This window comes from Myotis lucifugus, unplaced genomic scaffold (genome assembly GCF_000147115.1).
Source record: "Myotis lucifugus unplaced genomic scaffold, Myoluc2.0 scaffold_194, whole genome shotgun sequence".
In the NCBI taxonomy this organism is placed as follows: Eukaryota; Metazoa; Chordata; class Mammalia; order Chiroptera; family Vespertilionidae; genus Myotis; species Myotis lucifugus.
The window spans coordinates 1008957-1022216 of NW_005871242.1; the positions used below are offsets into that span (position 1 = coordinate 1008957).

At 41.5% G+C, this 13260-nt stretch overlaps 1 protein-coding gene across 3 annotated transcripts in view; it reads right to left on the minus strand.

The window, feature by feature from the left end:
* CSGALNACT1 (chondroitin sulfate N-acetylgalactosaminyltransferase 1) overlaps nt 1-13260 on the minus strand; it is a 252115-nt gene that overhangs the window by 200333 nt on the left and 38522 nt on the right. The window contains exon 1 of one of the 3 annotated variants that reach the window (XM_023760845.1): nt 1407-1449. The exons of 1 other annotated variant lie outside the window; for it this stretch is intronic. The gene's annotated coding sequence lies outside the window, so the exon portion shown is untranslated. Of the gene's footprint in view, nt 1-1406; nt 1450-13260 lie in introns of those variants that run through there. One more of the 3 variants, XM_023760844.1, reaches the window with a different exon arrangement.

Genomic DNA, 13260 nt, shown 5'->3' on the forward strand with positions numbered 1-13260 from the left:
AAAGATAAATAAAATTAATGAACCTTTAGCCAGACTCATTAAAAAACAAAGAGAGAGGGCCTAAATTAACAAAATCAGAAACAAAAGAGGTGAGGTAACAACTGACCCCACAGAAACACAAAGAATCGGAAAAAAATACCATGAACAACTATATTCCAACAAGCTAGACAACCTGGACAAAATGGACATATTCCTAGAAAAATACAACCTTCCAAAACTAAATCAGGAAGCATAAGAAAACCTGAATAGGCTGATAACAACTGATGAAACTGAAGTAATAATTAAAAAAACTCCCAGTAAACAAAAGCCCGGATGGCTTCACAGGGGAGTTTTACCAAACATTCAAAGAAGAACTAACACCCATACTCCTCAAACTATTCCAAAAAATCCAAGAGGAAGGAACATGTCCAAGCTCTTTTTATGAGGCCAGCATTATCCTAATTCCAAAACCAGATAAAGACACTACAAAGAAAGGGAATTACAGGCCAATATCCCTGATGAACATAGATGCTAAAAGCCTCAACAAAATATTAGCAAATCAGATCCAGCAATATATTAAAAAGATCATACACCATGACCAAGTGGGATTTATTCCAGGGATGCAAGGCAGGTACAATATCCGCAAATCAACAAATTGGAAAACAAAAATCGCATGATCCTATCAATTGACACAGAAAAAACCTTTGACAAAACCCAACACCCATTTTTTATAAAAAGTCAGCAAAGTGGGAATAGAAGAATCATACCTCAACATAATAAAGGCCAACATCATACTCAATGGGCAAAAACTAAAACTATTTCCCCTAGGAATAGGAACGAGACAGGGATGTCCTCTTTCACCACTTACTATGCAACTGTAAAAACAAAGAATCGCATACCCTTTGAGGCAGTATGGAGGGACTGGAGAGTATTATGCTAAGTGAAATAAGCCAATCAGAGAAAGATAAGTATCGCATAATCTCACTCATATGTGGAACCTAATGAACAAAATAAACTGATAAACAAAATAGATCCAGGGACACAGAAGCATGGAATAGACTGAAGAATCTCAGGGAAGGCGAGGGTGGGTGGGGTTGGGAGAGATTAACTGGGGAACTTATATGCATAAATGCATAGTCCATGGACACAGACAATATTGTAGTGAAGGCCTGGGAGGAGTAGGGGTGGTGTGGAGGGGGCCAATGGGAAAACAAAAGGGTGAACATCTGTAATACTTTCAATAATAAAGATAAATTTAAAAATATAGGGCAAAAACAAGGGAAGAAAGAAACAATACCTGTAAGCATTCACTCATATTCTCACATAAGGTTATCTTAAATGCATTAAAAAACAAAACAAAACAAAAAAACAACCCTTCCCAGTCAATGTGCTGAAGAGGTGGTACATGAGTGAAAGCTATGACTCACAATTAACATGTGAAGTCTGCGTGTCTCCTCTTTGCTTGCCAGTGTTTTGCTGTGTGGTGCCCTCAGAAAATTTTATCTGTAAAGAGCCAGATAGCAAATATTTTAAGCTTTGTGGGTCACACAGGTTTCCATCACATATTCTTATTGGGTTTATTTTACAACCTTTTAAAGGCGTAAAAAAACTTTCTAGCTCGAGAGCCATTATACGGCAGCATTTGGCCACATTTGGCCATTTGCAGGCTATCATCACACAGTTGTGCCTTGGAACATCTTTGATGCTTAAACGTCGATGCATGACAACCACCTCTGAACAGACAAAATTACTGATTAAGCAAATACAGAACATTAAGAAGCTTTTGCTTAAAAGGAAAGTGCCTTTTTCAAAAGGTGCTAAAAGAGTACAGTTCTGCCTAAACCATTTTATTGGTTTCACACAATTCCAATCGTTCTCCCAGAGCTGTCTGTGTTTCCTTTTGGGTTTTTATTTTGTTGGTTTTGCTTTAGAGAAGGAAGGGGTAGCTCAGGAGAGAGAGAGGAAAAAGAATTTGGCAAAATGACTCTATAATCCTATATAATAAAGAGGTAATATGCAAATTGACCATCACACCCTTGCACAAGATGGCCGCCCCCATGTCATCACAAGATGGCCATGACAAGATGGCCAGCAGGGGAGGGCAGTTGGGAGCAATCAGGCCGGCAAGGGAAGGCAGTTGGGGTCGATTGGGCCAGCAGGGGAGGGCTGTTGGAGGCAATCAGGCTGGCAGGGGAGCAGTTAGGCATCGATCAGGCTGGCCGGGGAGTGGTTAGGGGGTGATCAGGCTGGCAGGCAGAAGCGGTTAGGGGCAATCAGGCAGGCAGGGAGGTGAGCGGTTGGGAGCCAGCAGTTGGATCAGGCCTAAACCGGCAGTCGGACATCCCCCGAGGGTCCCAGATTGGAGAGGGTATAGGCTGGGCTGAGGGACACCCCCCCCCCCCCCAGTGCACGAATTTTGTGCACCGAGCCTCTAGTTTATACTTTAAAAATTAAAAGGCTAAATTAGGTAAGTTCTAGACAATACCGGTAAGAAGAAATACAACCCCTCAAATAATAAAATATGACAGACTCTAAGATATATAAAACATGAATACATGATGAAGTAATGACAAAAGTTTATGGTGGCTTATTCAACAAAACTATTGCTGAGTCAACTGATTATCTATGGGGAAAATCAAATTAGATATTTTTAATCTCAAAATATACTCTAAAATAAATTCCAAATAAATCACAGAGGTAAAATTTTTAAATTATATTAGAGGAGTTAGAAAAATATGTAGTTAAATATCATGCACACATACAAAAGATATAATGAAGGACCTCGTGGCGCAACGGTAGCGCGTCTGACTCCAAAAGATATAATGAAAAACTTAAAAATTAAAAACAGTACATTAAATTAATAAATTTATTTTTATATAATAAATTATATATTATAATATGTTATTTAGTAAATTAAAATGACAAATAAATTTAGTAAATTAAACACATGTAAACATCAAAAATGTATTAAAAAATAAAAGCCAACAACTAATTAGGAAAACAATTTCAACAAATATATTAGAGAAAGCATCAATATCCTTAACATACAAAGAACCCTTATAAACTGTAAGAAATATACTAGACTTTAATAGATGAAAAGAAGAGGGTTTTTTAAGGAGTAAAAACGTTAATGTACAGATTTTAAAATTTTCAACCTCACTGGTAATAAAAGAAATGCAAATTGAAACAGCATCATTAGTTTTTGGTTATCAAATTAGCCACGCAAACACACAATGCCAGTTGGGAGTAATGAGTCCCAGCTTCCCACCTACTGCTGGCTGGAATGGAAATTCACTCTGGTAAATAATTTGGCAAGCATTATGTATCACGTGTCTTTAAAGTGGCCAAACTTTTTAACCTATTAATTTCACTTACAGGATCAATCTAAATGAAATAATCATAAATCTGGACAAAGATGGATGCACTAAGATACCCACATAGTCTAGCCAGCCAGGCTCAGGTGGTTGAGCGCTGACCTATGAAACTTCACTTTGCAAATACTTGTTTCCTATGTGCCAGACTTGGCTGCTTCTTGTTTATCAAGAGTAATTATTATCCAGTCGGTGTTGCTCAATGGTTGAGCATCAACCTATGAACCAGGAGGTCACGGTTCGATTCCCGGTCAGGGAACATGCCCAGATTGAGTGTTGGATCCCCAGTTGGGGCCATACAGGAGGAAGCTGATCAATGATCTTCTCTCATCATTGATGTTTCTATCACTCTCTCCCTCTCCCTTCCTCTCTGAAATCAATAAAAAAATATATTTTTAAAAGATATACACATAAAGCTAGAGACAATTTAAAGTCCTAACACTGGGGAATGATTAGTACATTATAGCATGCTCATACTATGAAATATTATACTGCCTTTAAAATTAGGTTCATGAGAATTTTTTCATGATGGAGAATTTATTATGATCTACATTAAATGAGAAAGGAGAATACAAAACTGTGTATGTGTTGGGATGTAAGGTATGGTAACATGCACATACAAACAGACACACACATACACAAATAAAAAAAATGCCAAAATGGCCAACAGCATTCATCACTAGAAATTGGGATTACAGGTTGTTATTTTATTCTTTGTATATTTCTACATTTTCCACAATTAATATATTTTCATTTCATAGTCAGAAAAAAAATATACCTTGAAGATAGGCCATAACTCCTCTAATACTCATAAAGCCAAAACTTATTCTAAACTATAATTACACAACTAAAAGGACCTCAGGCTTCTAATCTAAGAGCTTGTATTGCAGACTAAAAACCATTATGACTATTTTATAAAACTAAGACATATCCTAAATCTATCAAGGTCTCATTCCAACCTGCAACCAGCCCTATATTAATAACAGAACACTCTGTATAGGCAAGACATAGGTCTGAGAATAAAAACACCAGTATCAATAAAAGGAAAGGATCCGTGTAAAAACCCTGTAAGCAGCAAAGCTGAATTCATTAAAAGGAAAATAATCAATAACCTTGATTTTATATTAGATCAGAGTAACACCTTCATGTAGGCCTGCTCTCACTGTGACAGGCAGCTGGGAACAAGACTCACCAGTTACTTGATGCGAATACAATGAACAAAGGAAACAATGTACTGGGATTATTAATGAATCAAATAGGGAGAAATGAGTAACACTGGGGAGCATGATGCAACAGTACCTAAGACACCCTCTAATGAGGACAGGAAGGATCTAATCCAGATGCTCAAGTATCAAGTTCATTTTGGCAGAGAGGATATGCTGGGGTAGAAACTGTAGATTGTGCAGCCACACTCACAGGGGGTGAAATCCCCACCGCACCCACATACAAACTGTGTGCTCTTTAGCCCGACTCCTAATCCCTCAGAGCAACGGTTTCCTCGCCGGCCATCAAACATAAATCATCATTAACCTTGCAGGGTGGGTGTAAGGTCTGAGGCAGTAACTACTAGATGCCTGGTTAAAGGCCCAGTATGTCTAACAGTGAATGGAGCCCATTACTTTTTTATGAAACCAGGGGCCACGGAGGCCAACCATGCATCCCTGATGCTGTGGGCACCGCTTGTCCCTTTCCTGGCCGCCTTGCAGGCACTGGGGAAAAGCCTTGCTTGGAGCTGGCAGGGGGGCTGAGACAGGTAGGAAGAGAATAAATCGGCAGTAGCCCTGAGTAATTATATAATCCCAGGCTCTGTCAGTCTCTGTGGGTTCCCCGGGCAGCTGGCCCGGGCTCTGCTCCACGGTACCTCAACCCAGATCCCTAAGAGCCTGGGACAGAACTGAGGACAACGAGATGGAAAAAAAACAGCAAAATAATCCTCAGAGAAGGAACAAAATAACTACAGAAGGTGAGGGAGGGAAGATGAAACTTAGAGAAAATACAATAAGCCTTATAATTACAAGAAAAATAACAAGAAGTAAATTAGGAATGAGAAACCAACAACTCTAGAATAAGCCTATTGAATAACACTTTCAAAAAGATGTTGAACAAAGGATGAAGAAAATTGGCAGTGATGGGAGGAATTAATGAAGACAAAAATCAATATAACGCAGTAGAAAGCCAAGAGAAAAATACTAGAAATACACAGTAAGTATGGGTAATAGAAGAATGCTGCCTGGAGTGCAATCAGGTCCCTAAGAGAATTAGACAATGACCTTGGGGGGGGGGAGTGCAGGGGAAAGTGCAAAGCTCCAGCCATCACCAGAAGCTGGTGAAAGATCCCAGGTGGAATGGCTGATAATTGAAAAGTTAAAGGGCAATTCTAACAACTTGTCAATGGATTAAGGCCTCAGTTTTCAGAGAAGTAATATAATTTGAGGAGATAGTGAAAATCATTAGCAACATTAAAATGGACTGTAATTACATTATGGCTAGTGAAATAATGTAATAATGAGCCCTTATTTAGAAAATAAAAACAATTATGTCAGACAGATGTGACAGCTCCTTACTTTGTTACAGGCACTTTCCTTTTTAGCTGGCAGGAGAGCATAATGCAGTGGTTCTCAACCTTGGCTGCACATTAGAATCACCTGGGAATCTTTTAAAAATCCTGATTTCTGGGCCTCATCCTCTGGAAATTCTGTTTCTTTGTTATGGGGTGGGGCCACAACATTAGTAACAAAGAAACAGAATTTCCAGAGGATGAGGCCCAGAAATCAGGATTTTAAAAAGATTCCCAGGTGATTCTAACGTGCAGCCAAGGTTGAGAACCACCATAATGGATAAAGAAGCACCATCCTGTGTGAGAAAGACCTGGTTGCGAATCTCAGTTCTGTCCCCTTACTAGTTTGCACATGTTAGTTAAACGCTCTAAGCCTGAATTTCTCATCTGTCTCATTGGTGTGTCACAAATACTTGACAGGAAGACCTAGCATACAGTAAGAGCCACATAAACGGTACCTATTGTGAAGCTGAAGAGCATCTATTGCGTGGAGCTATGTTTTAACGAGGAGGGAAAAGACACACTTTCCCAATGTCAAGACCTTGTCAAGTTGCTAAGAGGAAAGAATGACAGCCACGTTGATAAACAGTCTGGTGTCTGGTGCTCAGCTCCTCAGAGAATAATGCCTTATCTCCTTTGTCCTAGCAACAAGGTTAGAACTACATGGCTCAGTGATTGAGCCCACCACTCAGCATCCGGGAACCTGTCTACTGTCCCCAAAATAAGAGCCAACCTTCTGTGGCTCCCATAGCACCCCCCACAGTAGGCCTCACAGACGCACAGCAGCCCACCTTGGACATTACAGGCCACCCTGAAGGTCATTTCCAGGAATCCCACAGCAACAAGGGCATTCCTACCAGGTTGGGAGGGGTCAGCTGAGTGGCCTCTTGCCGTGTATCACCTTGGCCCGGTGCCACGTTCAACCCACTTGATAAGAAACAAGTATTTTCTGATTGACGCCAGTGACTAAAACTGGCCACGTGCTTCTACATGCCTCTTGGAATGTGAAGTTATGTTCGCTTCTCTTTCATTTCCCCAGCTCATCTGAATATTCAGAAAGAACCTAGTGATCGTCTGCGAAATGAATTAAAAATGTGTATCTCGGCGCTAATCATAATTCTCACCACAGTCTCTGAGCTGTGTTTCAGGAGAGCAGGTTACGCACTCGGTAAAAGTCAATGGCTGGATTGTTTGCCAAATGTAAAACAGCGAAGGGGACTGCAAATATTTTGGATTGCTCGAAATTACCAAGTGAAGGTCACATGTCATAGGATACTAGAATCTGGTCCAATTCACTTTAGAAAGTATATTAATATTTAAAAGTCTTTGGGAGAAACTGTTTCGCCTACACCCTAAATAAAAACTGTATGGTCAGCTGGGTTGGCAGCAAGAATGTGTATAATGAGACGGTTGAGTAAAAGAAAGAGGCTCTCTATGTCGTGCCCATCTCGGAAAACAAACGCAACAGACAGCGCTGCTCAGCCCAGACACTTCAAGGAGCCTTCGGGAGGCCAGGCACCGGTGCGAACTGAAACATGAAATACATGTTTTTCGGGGGTTTGCCCAACACTGTGTTTTGTTTCAGTATCTCAAAAATACTTTAGAAGTAAGTGAATATAATGACAGCTTGTTGCATATTACACAGTTCCTCTTTGAAAACAGCTCATTATTCCACAATATAAGAATTCTCTTCCTACTCCTACCCAGGAGCCTGTTGCAAAGCATCAAGCAATCTTAATCAAATGTCCAAATATGTATGGGTTCTTAACATATTCCTGAATAAAATTGTATTTTTAAAAATTAAAGTTAAAATCTGACTGTGAAAACAAGTATGAGAATACTTTGTTGGCAGGAATGTATCACTTATTGGAGGGCAACGTAGCAAGACTAAAACCTATACTTTGACCATTTCTAGATTCCTTTTCTATAAATTTACCCTGCAGACACACTATCACATGTACACATGCCATTTCACCAAAGCTTCTTACAGCATTGTAAGAATGGAAAAACCTAAATGCCCACCAACTGGGAACTGGATAAATCAATTATATCCATAAAACAGAATAATGTAGAGTCACCAAAAAGAATAAGGCAGTTGTATACATAATAAACTGAACCAATAACCACATGGAAATCTCACATTGTTAAGGGGGTTTTTTGGGGTTTTTTTTAAAGCAAGGTGTGGAAGTATATAGAATATGCTACTGTTTATGTGTATAGAAATGATAAAGACAAAGAAATGCTCACATATAATATTAGCAGTTAATATTTGTTGAAGGTATTCTGCATGCCAAGAATTGCTCTTAGTGTTTTATATAAATTATCTCATTAGTTCTTCTCAGCAACTCTGAGATATACTATTTTTTGAGAGATATACTATTAATATACCCATTTCACAGATGAGAAAGCTGTGGCACAGTGCAGTTAAGGTCACGAAGTTAGTGGTCAAGGTTCAAACTCTGTCTGGCCCCAGAGCTCACCCCTTTAGTCACAACTATTTGAACTTTCTTGTTCATATATTATCTCTGAAAGTGTTCATAAAAAAACTGGTAAGGGCCAGCTGAGGTGGCTCAGTGGTTGAGCATCGACCTGTGAACCAGGAGGGCACAAGCCTGGGTTGCTGGCTCAATCTCCAGTGGGGGAGGGGGAGGGGTGGTGCAGGAGGCAGCCAATCAATGATTCTCTTTCATCATTGATATTTCCATCTCTCTCTCTCCCTCGCCCTCCCTTTCTGAAATAAAAAAATACATATGTTTTTTTAAAAAACTGGTATGAAGAGTAGTCCCCAAGAAGGGAACTGCCTGGCTCGAGGTTGGAGATGGGAAGGAGGTTAACTTTTCACTGAGCCTTCTGAACTCTGTACATGTGTGTGACCTTTCCAAAATTAAATAAACATGTGTAAAAATTTTTTATTCTACCTGCGTGGATTAATTGGCAAGGACAATATGAATTATTGTTATGAATAAAATATATATTTTTGAATAAATATAGTTTTATTCATATATTTACTTGTTTTTAAGGACTTAAAAAAAATGGGAAATAAAACTTCACCCAGTACAGAATTCACAATTATGTATATAAACAATTTCTAAGGTAATAAAGGGGAATAATAAAATACGCATACCAAAAAATAGCATGAAGTCTATTGCTACAGGTGAGGTCTGAGGCTCTTCACTTACAACAGATTATCCCAGACGCGCATCAAAGACAGAAGTTTTTAGACTTTGTTATTTCTACATAAAGAGACCCATTAAATGCATTCCAGGTAGCAGAAAAGAACAAATGCATACTTGATCTATCTCTTAATTATGACCTTGCTCTAACAATAACAGAGAAACACAGCCATTTTTTTCTGACAGAGAAAACATTCATCATAAAATATGAAATCACACCATCATCTATACTAATGAAAGGGTAATATGCTAATTAGACCAGGAGACCTTCCGGATGTCCTTGCATACAAAGCTATGGTGGCGGGGCTGAGGCAGAGGTGGTTAGGGGCCAGCAGGCTGGCAGGGGGGTGGGGGCAGTTGGGGGCAAGCAGACTGGCAGTGAGGGGCAGTTAGGGGTGAGCAGGCTGGCAGGGGGAGCAGTTGCGGGAGAGCAGGCCAGCAGGGGTGGTCAGTTGGGGCCAAGCAGGCCGGCGGGGGTTGGGGGGCAGTAGAGGGTGAGCAGGCCGGTGGGGGCGGGCAGTTGGGGGTGAGCAGGCGAGTGGTTAGGGGTGATCAGGCCAGCAGGCAGGTGAGCGGTTAGGAGCCAGTGGTCCTGGATTGCGAGAGGGATGTCCAACTGCCGGTTTAGGCCCGATCCCACAGTTGGACATCCCCTGAGAGGTCCCAGATTAGAGAGGGTGCAGGCCAAATAGAAGGACACCCTCCTCCTGCATGAATTTCATGCACCGGGTCACTAGTAACATATAAAAGGTATAAAATGTGAGGTAGGACCCTGTGTTTTGTGTGTTTATCTGAAATACAAGGTCAATACCCAGAGCAGTGCTCCTCAAACCTGAATGTGGGTACATATCAGAGAGGCCTTGTGATATGCAGATGCTGGTTTAGAGAGTCTGGGGTTGGACCCAAAACTCCACATTCCTAATGAGCTCCCAAACAATGCCTGTACTGTGGTGGGCACACTGCATTTTGAGTAGCAAGGTGCTAGACAATATGTGTAAAACAACTATAATTTGATAAATTAAGTTTTAGAACTAAATTGCAGCTATTAAAATCTCAGCCCCTTCTGAAGCTTTTGAAAATTCAGCCAAGAAATAGATTTGAATAGATTTGTATTTCCTCTTGAAAACTGAGCAGTGTGCCATAAAGAGGGGAGATGTACCTGCAAATATGCTGCTTTCAAATTTGGTCAGCAATTCAAAGTGGATTTCAAAAGAATCAGGAGAGGATCTGGTTCCAAGAGTGGTTGAGAAGGGCTAGTAATTAGCACACCCTTGTTTACATAAGTGGGCAATTTCCAAGCACTTACATGTTTTCAGCTTAATGACAATTCATCATATGAGCACCAATAACTCTCAGGTGCTGATGACAAGAGCAATATGGTCCCTGTCCCCCAGCAGATTAGACAGGGAAACAGAACAGCTGCCCGCATCACAGGAGGGTCTCTCACAGGAGACAGGTGCTACTAGAAAATGTGTGTGAGGGGGGCAAACAATACACTTAATTGCTGAAGAAATTCAAAGCAAAGAAACAAAACCACTGGGGTAAGGAAAACGTATGGGGTGGGTTTTGGTGATGATTTGAGGGAGGAAGTGAGTTGGCCTCTTAGACAAGGTGAAGAAAGGCAACCCAAGGAAAGCAGAAGAGAGCAGCACACCCAGGTCACAGTCAGAACAGGGCCCAGGCAGAGCCAGAGGCGCACCCCTGTCTAGCGCAGACCCCTTTATGAAGAACCGAGACAAAGTTGTGTTCCTAGGGTGAGGCCAGGAGAGGTTTCAATTTGACCTAATTTACAATGGTAACTGGAAAGTTCCTGACTCAGGAGTCACCGGATAATTCTACAAGTACGCAGCGTCCAGAGAAAACGGGGTAACAAAGAAGAAAAAGTGGTCGGACAGGAGGGACCAGTCCTCAAAGTCAACGTTCTCTCTGGGCCTCGGTTGTGTCAACTGCACAGAGGTTAGCAAACTTTCCTGAAAAGGGCCAGGCAGTAAATTAATTTTAGACTTTGCTGTTGCATGCAAAAACAGCCATAGGCGATATGTAAATGAGTGAATAGGAACATGGCCATGTTGCAATAAAACTTTATTTTACAGAATGGGCAGCAGGTAAGCTGGATTTTCTAATGCCCTGAATTGTAAAATGGGGAAGATAATAACTTTCCTAATATTAAGTATTTCTGGATCAAGATCAGGAGGGGAAGTAGATATAACTCATGAGTGACACTGACATCGATTCAAATATTCATTGACTATAACGTCTATGTACATCTAGATGCATTTGTCCCCTGTCACTCCTTGTCATCGTTACCTCCATCCCTCCTAATTCACGGGGGGAAGCGTCTCCTCTCCTCCACCTTCCTCCTCTGGGGCCTCACTCCTTAAATTTCTCCTGTCTAGAATCTTCAACCTTCCTCTCTCTATTGCCTCTCTCCATCAGTATACAAACAGCACAAATCTATTCGGCTCCCCAAAATAATAACCCCCACTTCTTTGGCTGTGTCCCTTTATATCTGCCACTCCGTTCACAGTCAACCTCAGGAAACAGCAAACTGTACCGGCTTTCCCCACTTGTCAGCATATCCACTTAAGATTGGGGAGAAAATGGCGGAGGCTTAGACGGACGTGTTGGTGCTTTGTCCCGGACCAGATGGGGGCGAGCAGCTGAAACGGGTAACAATCAGCCCGATCAAGCTGGGGAGGTTCAGCTGAGAGACAGTCTGCAGCCAGGGAAGACAGAAAACTCCTAAAAAATGCGGATGGTTGGAGATTGAGGCTGAAACCTCCCTCTGGGCGCCAGCGCAGCGGCGGGACCGCGCCATCTCAGGCAGCGTTCACCGGCATCCAGAGATCGGCTACTAGCCCGGCGGCTACTGACCCGGAGGCAGCGATTTGCAAACAGCGCGACTGCAAGAGCCAAGGGGAGACCTGCACCCCTCCACGAAAAGGTTGGACTTGCCTCGAAGGTACGGTTCGCAGTTCAGGTTGGAGCGAGGAACGCGCGCGCGGGCGCAGGGGAAAATCTGCGTCCGCCAAAATCCGCGCTCTCCAAAATCCGTGCCTCTTGCCGGGGGCTTGGGCGCGCGCAGACACTCCGCGCGGTTCTGGAGGGTGGAACCCTGCGAGTTCCAGCAGCTTCCCAGGCTCTTGTTCGCACACTTCCTCTTACTTCTGTGGGTTTGATTGTTGAGCCCAGTGCATGTGAGTGCCCAGTTGGGGTCACTAGCAGAGCTTGTAGGGGAAGATTGTTTTTGGGGAGCCTGGGAAACAGAACTGGGAGTGGCGCTGGGGGAACCACCTCTGGGCGGAGCTGGTTCAGGTACAATAGGCAGCTCCTGGTCGGAGAGAACTTATAGCCTCGGAGGTCAACCCAGACACACTGCCACCCAGAGGCAGAGCCACGAACTGACTCCTCTGTAAATACAGATAAGGCAATAAGGACTGTGGCTTACAACAAGGAGGAACAGTGTATCAGAGGGAAAGTCAACATTCTCCTGAATTCCCGGCGTGCCAATAAGAAGAGTAGAAGATCTGAAGCACCTGCATTACTGCACATTTTTATTTTTATTTTTTTAAATTACTTTTTCTCCTTTTAACTAAGAAAACATTTTTTTTTCATTTTTCTTTTTTCTCCATCACCCGATTTTGCCCTTTCAGCTACTACATTTTTATTTTTAACTAGTATTATTACCGCTACCATTTTACCATTTTTTAAAGTGTCATTTTATCTTGTCTTTATTTTATTTTGGGACTAATGTTCTCCATTCTATTTTCATCGTTCCTTTAGCAACATTTTTCTCTACCTCAATTTGCCTCTGTGCTAATCAATCTTCCCCACTTTCTCCCTTTTGCTGTCCTGTTTCTCTTACCCTACTCCAGCTTTAGATCTTCCCTATTCTTTTTATCCTCTGTCAAAATTTAACCCTGCTTAAATATCCTATGTCCAATCCCCTGTTCTAAATCCTTATACACCTTTCCCTCATCTTCCTTCACTATCCATTTTTTTTTCTCTCTCTTCTTCTTCTTTTCTCTCTCTATTGTTTTATCGTTGTTTGCCTGATTGACGAGTATATTTTTTTTTGTTTTTGTTTTTTGTTTTTTTGTGTTTTTTTTTGTTTTGTTTTGTTTGTTTTTTTTTTTTTTGAGTGTTTGTGAGGTTAGACTGCTTATTCTTTTTATTTTCC